General features: G+C 40.5%; 1 protein-coding gene across 2 annotated transcripts in view; it reads right to left on the reverse strand.

The window, feature by feature from the left end:
* greb1l (growth regulation by estrogen in breast cancer 1 like) overlaps window positions 1–16,032 on the reverse strand; it is a 49,159-nt gene extending 33,127 nt beyond the window's left edge. For both annotated transcript variants that reach the window (XM_022757965.1, XM_022757963.1), the window contains exon 1: window positions 15,958–16,032. The gene's annotated coding sequence lies outside the window, so the exon portion shown is untranslated. The remainder of the gene's footprint in view (window positions 1–15,957) is intronic.
* Window positions 16,033–17,597: the final 1,565 nt, after the last annotated feature.

Consider the following 17,597-nt stretch of genomic DNA (forward strand, 5'->3'; position numbering starts at 1 on the left):
TTTTATTTTTTTTTTTTATTGGGGGCCAATTCAGAGACAGGAGAATCCGTCTCAGGTCAGCTTGAGCATTTTGTCTTCGTAGCCTTGCCCGGGATTGACCCCACACTGGGGTTTTACTCCCGCTATAAATACCACAGGCTCATCTGGTCAAAATAAATAAACGGAAATGCACCACAAATCAACAGGCGCTGGCAGATGTTGAGAATTATTTGTCATTATAGCTCAATGATCAGCCGTAGTACCTTATCACGATGTTGCCAAGAGGAGAGGGAGCTCATTTTGAGGAAATACCCAAGGAGTTCAGGACTGATGATATTGTACTGTATGTAGGTGAGTGAGTGAGTGAAGTCAGATATGTGTCACATCACCGCTGGGAAACATACACATCTACAACAGTTGAGTAAAAGATTAAATTTACTTGAGATTACATCGAAATGTAGGAAATCACTTTTCTCCCGTGAGTCAAGCTTCCTCACAGGCTGCCAAATTCTTCAGTTGAAAGGTTTCAATGTCAGTGATTACATTTGCAAAATATAGTTTAAAAAAAAAAAAATCTTTTTCTATTCAGGTTTGCTAAAATGCTGGGCTATCTCCTGGCACTGAATGGGAAACACAACTAGCTGTTAGATAGTCAAGTCTAACTGTACTGCCAGGATCTTATCTTGTTTTTAGAACAAATCATTCATTCTTCTTCATGTAAAAAAAAAAAAAAAAAAAAAAGTTATCTTATGAATTGTACAGTACCCTTAAGCTTCCGTGTTTGTTTTCCTGCCAACTAATTAATGTCAAGTAAAGTCAGCAAGAATTTGTCAGGTAAATATTAAGGTCTAAGTAAACTCACATCTACTTGATAACAGGGTAGATGCACTCAACACTCAAGTCTCTCCTTATTGCCAATATTTCCCTGCAAATAAGTTGATTAAATTCATTAAGGCAGATGAGAGCAATAAAAACGTAGAATTGTCTACAAATTGGGTTTTGGTTTTCACTGAAAATACTGAGTGAAAACACAAAGTAATAATGGTAAGTAATGTCCGAAATAAGCTCTGGAATCACTTCTGTTGTTATAAACGCTCACTTATTACCAACATCTCCTTTTACTGGCCCAGGTGTCTTTCTTCACTGAGCCGTGTGACTGATGTTCCAGTTCATTACCACAGACACAGTCAACAGTTGTTTTAATCAGGTTGTGTGCAGCTCTTCTCACCTCCTCTCCAATGGTTATATTAGGGCCCAGTCAGTGTGACGGCTGCTGTAAACCACCACATGAGCCAATCAGGGCCCCCATTAGTCCTTACGGGGCTTTCATGCGCTCATTTCTCTCAATCAGCCACATTTGTCTAAACATTGGGCTTGAGTTTGACTGTGAAATTTGTCCGGCTATTGCTGACTCGGACCACACATGGTACATATTAGCTAGTTTCAAGCAGTGCATCGGATTACATTGGACAGTTTAATATTGTTAATTAACTGTTCGCTATCAGGTGTAGCAAAAGTGAAATCTTTACAGCGATCCATCTGATGCCAGCGCAGCCACAAGTTCAACTGGGGGAAAAGAGCTGTCAGTGTGATTTATGTCTAAGCCCCTGACTTTGACATGGCCTGTCTTAAATAGCCCATTTAAAACGGAGATAATGAGTAAACCCGGCATTTTCTTTGGCCTCAAAAGACACTGTGCAAAAAACAAAAGAGTGTGGATTGAATGGTTGCCCGCCCCTGAGCCCATCTTTCACCGCTGCATTGAGCTCCTGCTAAAATCCCTGACAAAGGGGAAGTGTCCCTGCCACTGCCACCTGAGGAAAGACAAGTCACATGATCAGCTGTGGGGGGGTGAGGGAGAGAGAGAGAGAGAGAGAGAGAGAGAGAGAGAAAGAGAGAGTGGGGGGTTCTTCCTCTCTTAGGATTCCCAGAGGAACGCCACAGCTTTGTCTTAGCTGACTCAGCAGCTGCCCAACACATGACGGTTGTTTGGAGCAGCTTGGAGCGAGCTTCAGGAGAATCATCTACCAAAAACTTGCAACTGCTACTGTTCTTACATTAATGAACCATCCTAGTCAACCTATCTAACCCAGCACATGAGAATGGCTTCCATATATTGCATAACAAGGCGGGCTGAGGGTCTAACACTGCTGGAGAAATGAAAAGTCGTCTGCAGATGAGGTTCAACCGACAAATTGAGAGATGAGAGGCGAGTATCGGGTGAGGAGGAAGTGCAATGGCCATGGTGCTAATTAGCACGTCTGACTCTTATAATAAGAAAACAATCCCGCAGCGTAACTGTCAAAAAACCAAACAAGAAAACAACATAGCTACCATGTGAAAATTCCCGCAAGAGAATTCCCTTTTCTGCTCGCTTCATATGGGCTACCTGACGCCAAGGGTGTGAGGACTCACACTGTTGTTTACTATCCGGGTGGCAGTCCACAGCTCTAATTTCCTTATAAAAGCCCCACAACCTTCTTCGAAACCCCCCTCCCCCCTCTCCTCGGGACTACCTGCTGGGCCCTGAAGTGCAAATCGGTGCTAGTGAGGATAGCAGATGAGCTAAGGTCATTCATGGCTTTCCAGTAGGCCACACAAACAAAGGCAAACATTCCAGCTGAATGCCATTGCTGAAGTCGGCAGCAACAGAGAGAAAGAGAGGGATAAGGAGACAGAGCAGGGCTCAGTGGAGATAATAGCCTGAGGGTGTGTGTGTGAATCCACGTGCATGTGTGTGTGTGTGTGTGTGTGTTCGAGGGGATTATCTGTGGAACTATAAAGTGGGGTGAACCAAGGTTTAAGGCCTGGTGTGACCATAGGGAACGGGGGCAGGGCCCAGGGCCTGAGGAGGGGCGGACAAAAGGAGCATTTGGGCAGATGAAGAAGCCATCATCATTAAGCCACTGGAAGTTTACTGTCCAGTTATAAAACTCATTTCAAAATTAGGGGCTAGGGGGTGCGTGTGAAAGGGCAGCAGGGCTGGGAAGGCCTGTCGGGCTGGAGGTTGGTGTAGCGACTCATGAGGAACTGTAGAGCTAATCCATTAGGGGACAAGCGGCCTTTGTGTTAACACTAGGTTGATTGGAGTGGTGACCTTGCCACACACTTTGGCCCAGCGGATGAGTTTAAGGGCAAGGCATTTAACCTTAAACTAAATCTAAGCCATGGACAAAGGCCAGCAACATTTAATGGCAAGGGCCCACTGAACAGATGACTGATGCAGCACAAACGAAAAACAAACCTTGTTAAAAGCAGCCGAGTCCTGGATGACACAGAAGGCTCTACCTACATGTTCACAACAAAATTACAAATATCATAACTAATATTTCAGCTTATTGCTTGAAAAATATTTCTAAATATGTAGCTTGAGATGTAACAATTAGCCAATTAATAGATTAGTCAATCAAATTCTAATTTATCATCAACTATTTTAAGAGTCAATTATTCATTGAAGTCATTTTTTAAGCTTCTTAACTCGAAGTATTTGCTGTTTTTTTTAAAGCTGTTTATGATAATAAACAGAATATCCCTGGATTTATACAATAATGTATTTGTGATATTTATGTTGTATGGTACGTTTTGATCAGTATACGTATGGTTAAAGTAGCAATCTCGAAGATCTCTGCTTCGTTATCTTTGGGAACACCTACAAGGTGAGTGCAGGTTTGTTTTTGAACCACACGTCATTAACTTTCTGTTAGTGACTCGTCTTCCTTGTGGTTTAGCGGATGGGTTACACTAGACACCCAGTTTGTAAAAATGTAAAATGCAGCGACTTCTATATAATTTCACCAGCGGGTCACAGGCTCAATCACCACTGTGTTACCTCAATATAGTGATTTATTTAAATGAAAGTCTTCAAGATTGCCACATTAAATATTTTCATGTATTTTTACATAGGCAGTCTCATCTCATTGATTCTGATCCATTTTGACATTCAGTTCCATTAAAGACAAACAGAGAAGCACAAAAGTTAAAACAATGGCTTCCCAACAGTTTCTCACAAGACTGATCAAAACAATGCAACTGAACATGACTAGTAACAAAAGGTTTTGGTGTCATTACGATATTGTTAATGGATGTTATACTAATGAACAAGTTACAATCTTTTCCCAGCTTTAATTATTGTTCTGGAAAGTGAACACATATCTAATTTTCTCTCAGTTTCATCCTTTGCAAAGTTAAATATGATAATACTAATATAATAATACTTTGCGCTTCTCAGCCATGAATCATAAGATCCATAATTTCAATTTACAGCAATTAAAGAGATCAAATAGCATCATCACTTGCCAGAAATGCCAGGTCTTTGATAATGTGACGAGCATTCAGTGGGATCTGCTCCCACGGCTGTTGCCCCTGATAGAATAACTGAATGAAAGTGAAGGACGAGGGAGTTTACAATGCTGTTCATGACTGTGTAATAAAACGGAAGGCCTGTCAGTCAACCCAATCTGCATTTTACAACGCTGCTGGGTTGAACACCAGTTCACCCTAAGTCATAACAACAGGGAGAGACACAGGAGCCTAATGCATTTATGGACTTATTCAGGGAAGCCATATTGAATAAGACAACAATGAGTTCTATTTCATACTGTAAAGCTGTCACTGGCAGCGGTCAAACTCTGGTCAATGGTAAAGGGCAAGAGGAGGGAAGGAGTAAAAACAAAGAACAAAAAACAAAAAAAACATGAGCAGTTACAAGATTCACTAAAAATTTATATTTTTTATCCTGCAACAGCAAAAATCATTCCTGACCTTTTAAGTAAAAATGCTTAAAAGTAATTTGGGAAAAATTAAATATTATACAGAAATTAAACCACTTATATTTACCAGTTCTCTAACTGCATCCTACTCTCATAGACAGAAAACAATCCTCCACCATCACCATGGCTTCCTCCAACATCTGGTCCACACCTAATGGCTCATCCCACAGTAGATCTTTGATGATGGTTGACCAGGCCTTGTCCTGGCCATAAATGGTTGTTTAGACAGCCCTATTTGTTATGGGGTGTAAAAGGTGAGCCATGGATCATGTTGAGAGGGCCAGCACTATCAAAACATTGGCTCTTATCAGATGACACAGCTAGCAAAGGGGTCAGGTTCTGCTGCCAGGAGCTGTCCTGAGCTCTACATCACTTCAGTCAAACTGAGGTGGGATGTCACGTGACACCAATGATGAGATGATGACCGTGTTCTATCATCTTTTAAAAACTGAAAAGTAAACACATAAGCATCACTTGGTATTCTTTTGACTTGTAGAGTGGTGACAATACACCTGAGTTTTGCCACCAATATCGACACATACAGTATGTGTGACAAAACACCCTCAACTCATGATCCGCTCACTGGATTTTTCTGTATTAGCCTTTTTGTGTGTATTTAAAGGTCTCAAATAGCAAATGGAACTGGCTCAACTATCATCATGAGTCAGAAACACATCAATCCCATGATTACAACAAATCAACTTAGTACTAATTATTGGGAAAACTCAAATCAAGTCAAATAATAATTAACCCTTCATTTATTACTGGAAATGTTGTCTCTGTATGTGTTGAACTGTATGCTTGCATGTAGACAAGAAGTTGGAAAAAGAATTTCCCTTGTAAAAAAATATAGTGTAAAATGACCAAAATGATTATTCAAATTAGAGATAGATATTGAATTGATTGTGAATCTGAACGGCTTAATGCCAGATTGGGGTGTGAGATGGTTCTTGATAGTGTCTTGGTGCCTCAAAAGCAGTGAGATTAGATTTGAGGTTAGACAATTAATCATCAGCTATTTCGATAATTAATAATTAATTTTCACGACAATTGTTCCGGCTTCTCCACTGTTGAGCGTGTGCTGCTTTTCTTTGTCTTATGTAACAGTAAACTGAACATAGTTGCTGACAGGACAAAACAAGACAACGGTAGATGTCACACTCTGCCATTTTTCATTATTTTAAAGACGATTAATGAACTAATTGAGAAAATGATTAGCACATTAATGTATCGTTAGATGCAGCCCTATCTGCTCTACTCATTATAAATATTGACGACAAGATGAAGATAAAGATCTTCACATTTTAGTGCTTAACTAAAGGAATATAGATAAAAGGCGCCGATACAAAAGACAGGCGAGCCACTCAACCTTCCTCCCTGCAAAGTTCACACCACTGACACACTAACTTAATTTAGCCATGCAGATGTACTGAGTGCCCATGGAGAGGACATAAGAAAGAGGTCTGTTGTGTTTATCAGGCATCCAGAGAGAGACCCACTTTTCACAATAGGACCTCTCCTTTCTTTTCCTCCCTGAAAAAAAGTCTCAGCCACCTTGAATCCATTTGAGTGACACCGTGACAAAGAGGCTTCTTAATGTCCTGACGAAGGAGCCTCCTCTCCTTTCTCTCTAAACTTCCTTACCGGGCGATCAGCTGTATCCATCATGCCCCTCTTCCTGACCTCAGGCGGCACTGCTGCATCAACAGCGCCCAACCCCCGTTTACCCCTCTCCCTCTCTTGCCACAGCTCCTCAATTACCTCCCACCCTCCCGATTAATAAGCACCAGGTTGCCCTCGGTGACGGGACTCACACTTAAATCCCATCAGTCCTCCTTACTTTAGCAAGAGCCACGGCATCAGCAGGATTCTTTTTGTCTTAATGGGACAATGGAAGCAGGGCCATCCTTTGTTGAGGGCTTGACCTCACACACAAACCTTGCTGATGAGAAAAAGTGACAGTAAACCTATTCAGCACTGGTGCCACTTCATCCTGCACTGATCCCCCTGAGAGATATAGATACTTTACCAACTGGCAGATGTGACAGCTAAGACAGGGAGTTTTGGAAAATATGGTGTAAAATGCTGGTTGATAAGAAACTCAGGTGCACGCTGATATGAAATTTCGAATGAAAAGATGCAAAAAAATCAATTTCAAACGTGTTCCTTTCTTCTACCCAGCCATGTTCCACAATTTAACCTATGTGGTGCAGCTGATTGATAAAAGGGCCATTTAAAAGCAAATTTCAAGATGTTCTCCCTTCGAGATGCACCCACCAAAACATGGCTTTCTTTCATTTAACAGTGATACTTATCATAAATAAACACAAAGAAAATTTGGCCACAGTAGATTTCATTGTAACCCTGATTCAATACAGGGTAGCATTCTCCATTCACTCCGATTTGTGGGTTATAAATCACAGTTTCTCTTTAACGAACATCAGTTTGGCAGGACAGTAAACACCCCAACTTACTGTAATACATGCAACTGTAAAGCAACAGCCGAACTACATTTACCCCGAGGCAATCGGTAGAAACAGCTAGCCTGGCTTTGGTAACAGATTCCACCTACAAGCATCATCGTAAAAAGCTCATTAAATAACTCTATATATGTCCTTTGTTTAATCTGTGAGAAATTTGAAGTGAAAAAAATGAAAAAGTTCACCATTTTAAGGGCAGCTGTGTTTTTCCTATACAGTACTTAAGGGTGTGGTTCCTACAGAGAGGGGACAAAAACAGCATGAACAGAGCCCGAGTGGACTACCACACTACAAGCACAGCCGAGTGTTGCTTGAGCATTCCTGACTTGGCCCCGCTACTCTTATCATAGTGAACAAAGAGAGGGAGAGAGAGAGAGAATCTTTGCAGATAAATACTGTATGTCCTCAAGTATTTAGTATTTTTCTTCTTAAAGACGGGAGCTGAGATTGAAGGTTCGCTGCAGTCAGGAAAACATTAGACGAAACAGCCAACGTACAGACAAATGACAAATGAAAGGAAAATCTGATATTAAGTGTCTTAGCAACGTGTTGAACCACCACTGGCCAGAAAAGCTTCAATGCTCCTTGGCATTAAGTCAAGGATATCAACTTATTTAGTGTTTTTCACATGTTGATACAAACTCCCCCTCTATTCAGTCGGGTTGAGATGTATTGACTAGATCATAAAGCCAAAGCATATGATTCACATCACTGTTGTCCAACCATTCAGTCATCACCTCATCAGCTGTGTGGAGGCACCGTCCTCACAGCTCAGCATAAACTGAAATAGAAAAAATGTCCAGCGACAAAACAGGTTGGTATGGTTACACGTGAGTTAATGTGATGAAAAAAAGCGAATCCTTGTTTTAATGCTAATTGATTTCATCAGCAAGTCAATACAGAGATCTACTTAGAAAATCAATGAAGAATTCTACCAATACTTTTCTATTTACTGCCTGTACTTTCCAATTGTTCTTGAATTGTACGTGCACAAGCAGAGAGATTGAAAGAGAGAGAGAGAGAGAGAGACACACACACACTCAAAGAGAGAGAGAGAGAGAATGACCTCCCCTGCCAGAGAGGAACGTTGAGTCCTCGGAGCAGAGGGCTGGGTCTTGGTCACCGTAGCCTTGGACAAGCTGTGACAGCCTATGGCAAAGCCTTCTGCTACAGGCAACCCTCTCCCCCACGAACCCTGGCAACATCAACACACAGTGACCTTGTGATTCAATTTGTGAAGGGAGGGAGAGTGAAGGAGAGTGAATTGTTGGTTTGGGATAGTGTTTGTGTAGCTGTGAGTGAGTGCGCGCGTGTGTGTGTGTGTGTCTGTGAGTGGGCAGGGAGATTTGGGACAATATATGTGTGCAAAGGCAACAATGCTGCTGTGGAAATCTGGCTACAAGCCTAAGTGTTTCCAGCTGTTGTTAGCACACGTCCTGCAATTCACAGCAACAATACAAAACACACAACACTGCAGGATGCTTCCAACTTTTTGTGGAAACAAAAAAAGTGGATGAGTAAGATGCATATATAAAACTACAATAGATTTGGGTTGCAGCTAATGATTTTTATCTGATCTATTGATTTTTATGATTAATCGATAAAACGTTTAGTCTATAAAATGTCAAATAAAAAACATTGAAAAATCTCTGACTCACAATCCAAAACCAAAAGACAACACAGAAAAACAGTGAATCCTAACATTAGAAAAAGCTAAGCTCATTTAGTCATCGACTAATGTGTGACAAGTCTAAAATTTGCCAAAGCTGACATAATTTACTGTATTTGATTATGTTTTGCACAAATATATAATTTTGCCTGTGCACTATGTCAGTGAACCACTACAGTTGCCTCAGGGATATTAGATGCAGCATGTAATCAAAAGCAGAGCACTTGTGAAAATGTGAAGTGGGCCTGTTGCAGCTGGCACAGAACAAAAAATGCAATCAAAGTATAATAATGAATGTAGATGATCACTGTCATGTGCATAAAAAAAAAGAAAAAAAAAAAAAAGAATCTGACACTTGTTGCAAAAGGCCAGGACAATGAAACGCAAACTAAAAACCATTAACTTCCCTCCAGACTATTGTGCAATGATCCATCCCATGGCACAGCACATACTGTACTCTTTAAAAAGAACACGTAAGCTGCAAACAGTAATTTCTGGCCGCAGGTACTGTTCCACTGGGATTGGCATCTATGCACAGAGGGGGGTGGGGGTGGGGGGGGTACGGCGGTACACCCTGTGAGAACACACTGTTCCATAACAGCGCTGTACAAGAAGGGATTCTCAGCTGGATGATTTCCAGGTTTCAGTGGCAAGAATGAGGATATATTATTACTAAGTGCTCTCCACAGAGCCGCACACATACTTTGCTCTACATGAGCTCACATTGGTGTAATGGAGCCCACAAAAAATCCAAGAGATTGATCTAAAAAGTAGGAACACTGGAGACACGAGACAAGCACTTCATGCCACAGCCCTGCTGTGATGTGATGTGAAGTGATGTGAGATGCAAGGTGACTCAGGTGATAGGGTTATTAACCTCATTTGTGTTTATTGTGGCTGCAAATGAAAAGAGTTCAACTCAAGGAGCAGACAACTGAAACTCCTCCTTCAAGTTGACATGCCACCACTCCCTTGCAAACACACAAACACACACACGCACATGAATGCGCTCACGTTTAATGGCGACCCTTTGACTTTGCCGCGGACACGCTTCCTGACGAACGACTTGGGGGCATGTCCAGATAAGTTCCATTCATTTCTGTCAGGGAGGCATTTCGGCTTTGATCTGGGGGTGGAGTGGAGTGGGGGGAGAAAAAGAGGGCAATGGAGGTACACATTTGGAGCTTTTAACTTTTTATGCTTGTTGTAGCTTTATATTCTGATGCTCTGGGAGAGTGCCATGAAAGAGTTGTTTGTTGTTATTATTGTAGTATTATTATGTAATAGAGACAGAGGGCTAAAATAAACCAGGGAACGGGTTCATGCATTTAGTTGGTTAGTAAACCAGGAGATCCAGTGGTGACAGATAAGAACCTGTCCTGCATGTCAGAATCAGAGATAACCAACAGGACAACAGGAAGTGCCATCTACTGGGGTCATGTTCCACTCATGCATGAACGAACACACACACACACACACACACACACACACACACACACACACACACACACACACACACAATTAGCATCAGGAGCCTGCCTTGCAACAAAGAGCAGGATGTTCAGGCCAGTCTTTTTGGCTGTACTCCCACGTATTGCATGTCCTACCTTCCTGACTGTAAGTTCCTTCCATCCATCACTAAAAGCCACATTCTAGGACTGTGAGAGAGGCGAGGTTTTTTTTTTCTTGGCTCAGAGGAATGCCATATACACACAAGCTTTCCCTTTCCCCTTCACTCCCGAGCAGGCCATAAACACCGGGGCATTTAACAGACTCACACCCAGGAGCACAAATTCATGGTCAAACATTTAGCCAACAGTGATTTTTTAGAATTACGTTAAATAGATAATCAACTGCAAAAGTTTCTTCACATAATGCACTAATTTAACTCAACAGAGCGGTCAAGACGATGAGAACATTTGCAACATTACAGAACAAGCTTGTATGGGCTTTAGGCCTAAATTCGTGTTTTGAATTCATTAAAGATAAAAACGATTCAGCTTAGCCTCAGGTTTAAAATGTGCTCTTGATTGGATGTTCATTTGAAAAGTTCATCACTATGCTATTTGTTCATTGAAAAGCACCGTAAAACTTTACATTTTATAACCTAACATTCCTTTTCCATGAAAAACATAGGCTTCAATATTCCAATGCACTATAGTGACTTTCATTGAATACATTGTCACTGATCTGATTTGTAATTAAAGGATGTGATAAATGAGTCTTGCTGACAGACACAGAGCCAAACTGAGAAAACTGGTAACAAAGAGAGGCGGAGGCAATATTCCTTTTTTTGTGCAAAATGTTCCTTGAGCTTTATCAGCTGCATCTACAATGTAGTTTTTGCTTTGTGCTCTGCATTGTGGAACAATAGCAGGGCTGTAACCCGCTAACTACTGCCAATTTCAGTTTATTTTGTCGATTAAGTATCTGGTTTATGAAATGCCAGACAGTAGTGAAAAATGCATATCACATGTTCCCATAGTATGCACATTTACCACTGGAACACACTGGAGCTAATTCTAAACATTTAAAACTAAATAAAATAAATGGAGTTAAAAGAAGAACAATAATTTATGGACATATAAAATATAATATGAAAATAAAATAAAATAAAACAAAATAAAATAATTTTTCTGCTTCCTGCAGGTGAAACTAAGATACAACAGCTAATGGTGGAGGGCTTTGAGGAGGATGCCCCACCCCCGCTGGGGGATCAATGCACATAAATGGAAGAGGTCACAGACCTTTGACATCTCCTTTCAGCCGGGGGAGGGGCACAGGCCTTTGTGAGATTGGCTTTAATGATCCAATTGTCAACTGCGTCATACACCTTCATACAGTAGTGCATACAGTTTGGCTCACATTTCACTCCACCCTTATGTCCGTTCATCATCCTAAACCAGCTACAAGTGTGAGGTCTAGATTTAAAAAAAACAAAAAAACTTGCCCTGTGTCTCCCTTTTCAGTCTGCATCCAGCTGCCTTGTTTCGTTCTTTATCACTCCCACATCTGTCTCAACCTCTTCTTCCATCTCAACCCCTCTTCGGCCTACCCTGCTCCTCTCCAGACCTTATCTGTGCCTTCCCTCCCTCTTCTTTCATTCTGCATTTTTGAAGAGAGATTTGGTCACTCAAAGGGCCTTGGCAGGAGAAGATGACCACTTCCAAAGATTCTTTGATGCATTTGGTTCTATGGAAACATTAAGAATAAAATAGCAAGAAGCAAGACCTTAAAGATGACAGAAGAATGGATGGATGAGATGGAAGATGGATGAGGATACACACTCAATTACAGCAAACTATTAAACCACTGCTTTTCAGTGATGGAACCTAATTTAATTATATGTAGATCTGATTTCCTACAATGGCAAGAAAAACCACCCAACCCTAACAGTGCCAATACAGTCAGTGAATATTTTTGCTCTGTTTTTATTTCCACTCAGACACTACCAGTGAACATGGTGTTCCTGGCATTCTTGACCCTCAATAAAAAGGACAGGTTAAAAGTTTACAAGCATCCATGTGGAACACATTTGGCTCTGCAGATCAGCACCGAGATGCGCTTTTAATTCTGATGTTTAACTGAGAAAAACGGTCTGTCATTAACTGATAAGGACCTCACTGGGGCTCACTGTGGTAATTAGCCAATTCTGTCTATTCTGAGTCTAATAAACTGCCTGCATAATTGAGCTGAATGCTTCTTACTTACACTGGGCAGTGCAAAAAAAAATAAAAATATATATTTTGCATAAATGTGTGAATTAATCCAGTTTTGTATGAACATCTCTATTTGACAGTGGTGGAAAGTACTGTTCTTAGGTTACATTTTCAGGTACTTACTGTGCACTTAAGTTTTTCCATCTGATGCTTCTATTCTAAAACATTTTACAGGGAAATAATGTATTTTTTTACTCCACTACATTTATTTGAAAGCCAGTTACTACTTTGCAGATGAATATTTCACACACAAAATATATGATCTACATTTAAAATTTGATGCATTGTTGCAGATTACACTACCCGGTTACAATTAGCTTCACCTCCAAGTGCTACAACATTAAAATGCTGCACAGACATTAACGCAAATGTAATAATAGTTAAATAATATGATACATATAGTGAAACCAAAACACTCACAGAGGCCATATTTTGTGTAATGAATATATTGACTTTGGATACTTTAAGTACATTTTGTTAATAACGTACTTAAGAATGTGAATACAGGACTTGCGCTTTTACACTGTGGTTTTGCTATTTTCATTTAGAGATCTGAACACTCTGAACACTTCTCTCACCACTGATATTTGATTAGTTATGCTCACATCATAGTGTGTGTTTTAATGGAACAATCACCTCTCTCCGTGTCAACATAAATATGGGGCATAAGGAACGTTTTGAAGAGAGCCTCCTGACTCCTGCCTCAGCAGTTTGATGAATGATAGCTATTATGAGGACCACCTGTTTTCTGGGTCCTGTCACATCACGGTCCAAAACATGTGAAACAAAAGCACTTATCTCTCTATTTGGGATTTGTATCATCTGCAATCAGGCTCAGAAAAGCCCCTGTGAGAGGATCAAGAGAGGCGTCTGCCTGCACTGCCGACTAGTCCCCAGTGATGGGTTTGTGATCTAAACTGGTGTTGCGAATGATCTGCGAGGGTGTTTCATGTTAAAGATTTTGACTCATTAGATCAATATTTAAAATGATGATTCTGGAGCTGCTCTGAAGCCACAGCAGAAGCAGAAACCTCTGTCTTACTGACTGGATTGGTAATCAATTGCTATGTATACATTTTTGTTATGACACTGGATAGAAATCTGAGTGATCTCTCACACTCTGGTTTGTCATAACAGTGTACAATAATTAGAAAAATTGTTGGCTTTCAAATGAACATGCATCTGCTTTCTCCCCAAAAAATAAAGGGAGAAACGCTGAGGGACAACTGAGCACACACAAGGCACAAACAGTCAAAGAGGAGCCATGATGTGCTCCAAATGATGGTGAGGAAAGAATGAGAGAAAACGAATCAATCTGTAACCCTGGTGACAATTGCTTTATGTACAAATGGATGTAAAATAGCCATCTATCCACAGCTTGGTTGGGCTTTTTATGAGAGAAATGTCATGTTGCATTTTTTGAAAAACCTCTTTGCCTCACAGCAGGTCTTCTGCACAATAAAAAAACTGCGAATGAGAGATGGGGCAAAAAATAGAGAGGGAGCCATTATCATAACAAGATAAAAGCCTAACGTTCACAGCGAAACTTGTTGTGAAAAGAGGGATAATGAGGGTATGAGTAATTTGGACCACAATTTTCGATTTTCAAAAAACTCCATCCAACTCATCCGCAGTATCACACCTGTTTGTAAAATAAAAAGTTAAGATCATCACACAAACAAAATGCTCAGAGCTAAACCTCAAAGCCTTCGCAAAGCAACATGGGAAAGAGACGTCTCCTTCAAGGCTAAAGAGAGAAACCTGTCCGAGCACAGGAGTGGTGTCACGGGGGGGGCCTTACTTATCTCCTCCCAGATTAAGTCCCAATTGTTCAGCAGGAACAAAGACAGCCAGTGAGGAAACCAGCCCCCCAAGGGCCAGATGGTCAGCGTTCAGAGCCCCCTGACCCCTCCAGCCCTTGCCCTCTCTGACAGGGCCGCGCGTGTTCTAGTCAAGACAGGCCACCCAGCAAATTCACAATGCACACTGCTCTTACAGTGTGTGTGTGTGTGCTCATGTGACACTGCACCACCTGTGTGACTTTAACGGATGTTTTTCTACAGTAGAATGCTTACTTTTTATATGATGTATAGTACAGAAAACAAGCATGATTGTCACATATGATGACAAATCTATCAGCAGCAAGAATCAGGATTTTACAATTTCTAGTCATGTAGCTGAAAATGTAAATTATAGTTGGCTGGTCGAGAAGTTGCTGGATTAAAATGAGGCTTTAAGATGAAACGTAGCTGTTCAGCATTTGAGACTGAAGTGCAGCATGACCTGAAATGAAGTTGCCATATTATAATGGCCTCTCTCCGCACCTGGTAAAATGAACATCCCTCCTCCGCTATAGGATCTTGAAATGTGCAAGTAACTGTCCTTAGCTCTAATTACATTTTTTGGAGGTACAGAAGGGGGGTAGTGGAGACGTAAGCAATGCAACCTCTGGGACATCAAACATGAGAGGAATGGAAAGACCAGCTGGAGTCAAGACGGACTGGTTTGTCTGTAATTACAATGACAAACCACTACAGACATCATGTTTATCTGATATGACTTTATCTAAGCTGCTGAAGCCTGTTTCAACACCAAGCCTTAGGCAACTGTAACAGTACACAAACATGACAAACATGTGAACTATGGTAGCCCAGTTCCACATATACTTGGCATGACTTTGTTAATGATTAATCAGCAGAGGAGACTGATGCCCAAATATCTGAATACCTATAAGATAAACTAATTGACTGCTCATTTGAAATGAAGTATTTCTAAGTTCTAAAGTTCTATAGACACTCAGATGACACTGCAAAATACGTTAATTACAGACTAATAAGGCTATTATATGTAGGTCTGTTACAGGCATATGTGCAGCCGACCATCAATGACAGCCACAACATCAAGTATTATTCATTTGTGCAAATGTAAAGGAGCAAATAAAATAAGAAAAAATGGTTCAAAAATGTTGATTTAGTAGCTATTCTCGAGCATTCATAAGGCTAACTGTCAGACTTTGCGTGTCAATGAATTACCTATCTGCCCCACGTCATTCTTAAATTTCCCCTTTCCAAAAAAAAAAAAAAAAAGAACCCAGCCTGCACTGTGCCATCACTTCTTGAAATTTCCGAGGAAATTCACCGTTGAAACAAACTTTTTGAGACAAAGCTAATGTTTCAGCCTCGTCCACGGAGCTACAGGCTGCGGAGTGACAACCATCACCCGGAGAGCGTTAACGACCGGCTGCTGTTTAGACTGACTCTCGTTCTTTCGTATGACGTGATACTGAACAGGTGTTTGAACGTGAAGGGATAGAAACGTACTATACGTGCATACATGCTTACCTTTATCAACACGGAAACGCGTTATACGGCCATGTCCACGTAGAGTCCCCAGCACCGCTCACTGCTGCTGCTGTTGCTGGTTGTCCGGACGCTCCGCTCCACTCCGCTACAGCTGATCTGATCTGATCTGCGCACGGTGAAGGAGCCGCCAAGTGACGTCAGGAAATTTCTGTACGTACCTTTTGGTTGAGTTCAGCTTGTTGCTGTGATGGGAGGAGGAAACACATTAGCTAACTCTAATTAGTCAGGTGGTATTTTCCTCGTTATACCTTTAAATTTTGATTTTAAAAACTTAACAAAATTCTGTGGAGAGATAGAAAATATGGTAGATTCGTAGATATGAGAGCACAAATAAATTAATTAGAAAAGGAATTAACAATCAAATAGTGAACAAAACAGTTAAGAATGAATAAATATGCAAACATAGTAAAAATAATATGAAATAATAAAATAATAGAATGCCAAACAATGCAATGCCTACATAGGCCTATATCTGCATGCATGCAAACCTGCATAAATACATACATTAAACTGCATGTTACAAAGTTATCATTAGCCTGCCTATAGGCTACAGCGCCTGTGTTAAGCTTCTTTGCACAACTCATCAAGTATGTATTTCTCCCAACTATGGGTTTTCAAGTTATAACATATTCATCTGTTTGCAGCAATACAAAGTTGATGCACAGTTTATTCAAGTCTTTGAACGTATGTTCAGAGACTTGAATAAACTGTGCTAAGGTTCTCACCATAGGTGGTATAGCAGCGCCCTCTGTTGGGTGACATGATGAACAAACAGACAAAACAGAGGATTCCTGCTGGAAAGGTTATGGGGGGGTGGTGTTCTTTTTTTCTTTTTTTATTTTAAAGTATAACTGACATTACTTAAACTCACATGCTTGAAAGTCCTTGCGCTTCTTCATGTTATATGATTACATTAAACACTACTGATATTATGTATAAGAGAGAGTGGCAGGCATTTCTAAAATGTGAAAAAAAAAATAGGAACTTCATCTTTTGGAAATCACAGTTAAAAAATTCATGCATGAGTCCAGCTGCCATTCTCCAGGGAGCAACTGACAGCAGGTCCTAAGCATTTCCTGTTCGTCATTTGTTCATTCGCAGAACTGCAAGTCCAATCACAAGAGAAAAATAAAAGGGGTAAAAGTTGAGATGAGCTTTTAACTCTTGAAGCCAATCTCATCTTGTATAAGCCCCAAAGAAAGAAAAGAAAACGTCAAAGTGCTTGTAATCATTAAGGTATAAATCTCTGTGACATTAAGATAAACTTTAAAATGCAGTATGGTAGAGAAGATGATGAGCTTATGGTGACTGAACCTTACTAAATATCTATTTCTACAGGGGTTCAAATGAGTTAGAGTGACCTCATTGGAGCTGGTATTCCTGCACCTCAAACATGTCATCACTAACAATCCTAATATTCATATGATAGATGATATTATGGAATGAGGGTAGCAAGACTTTTGCAACCATACAGAATAGCATAGAATAGATGAGGCAATCATAATAAACAATCATCACAAACACAAACACAAACACGTGAACCATAATAATTACAAATATTATTCAAAGTATCAGTAAGTAGAACATTAAATTCCCACAGAGGAATGACTGTCTCTAGC

Source organism: Seriola dumerili, unplaced genomic scaffold, assembly GCF_002260705.1.
Source record: "Seriola dumerili isolate Sdu_G_001 unplaced genomic scaffold, Sdu_1.0 BDQW01000291.1, whole genome shotgun sequence".
Taxonomy (NCBI): Eukaryota; Metazoa; Chordata; class Actinopteri; order Carangiformes; family Carangidae; genus Seriola; species Seriola dumerili.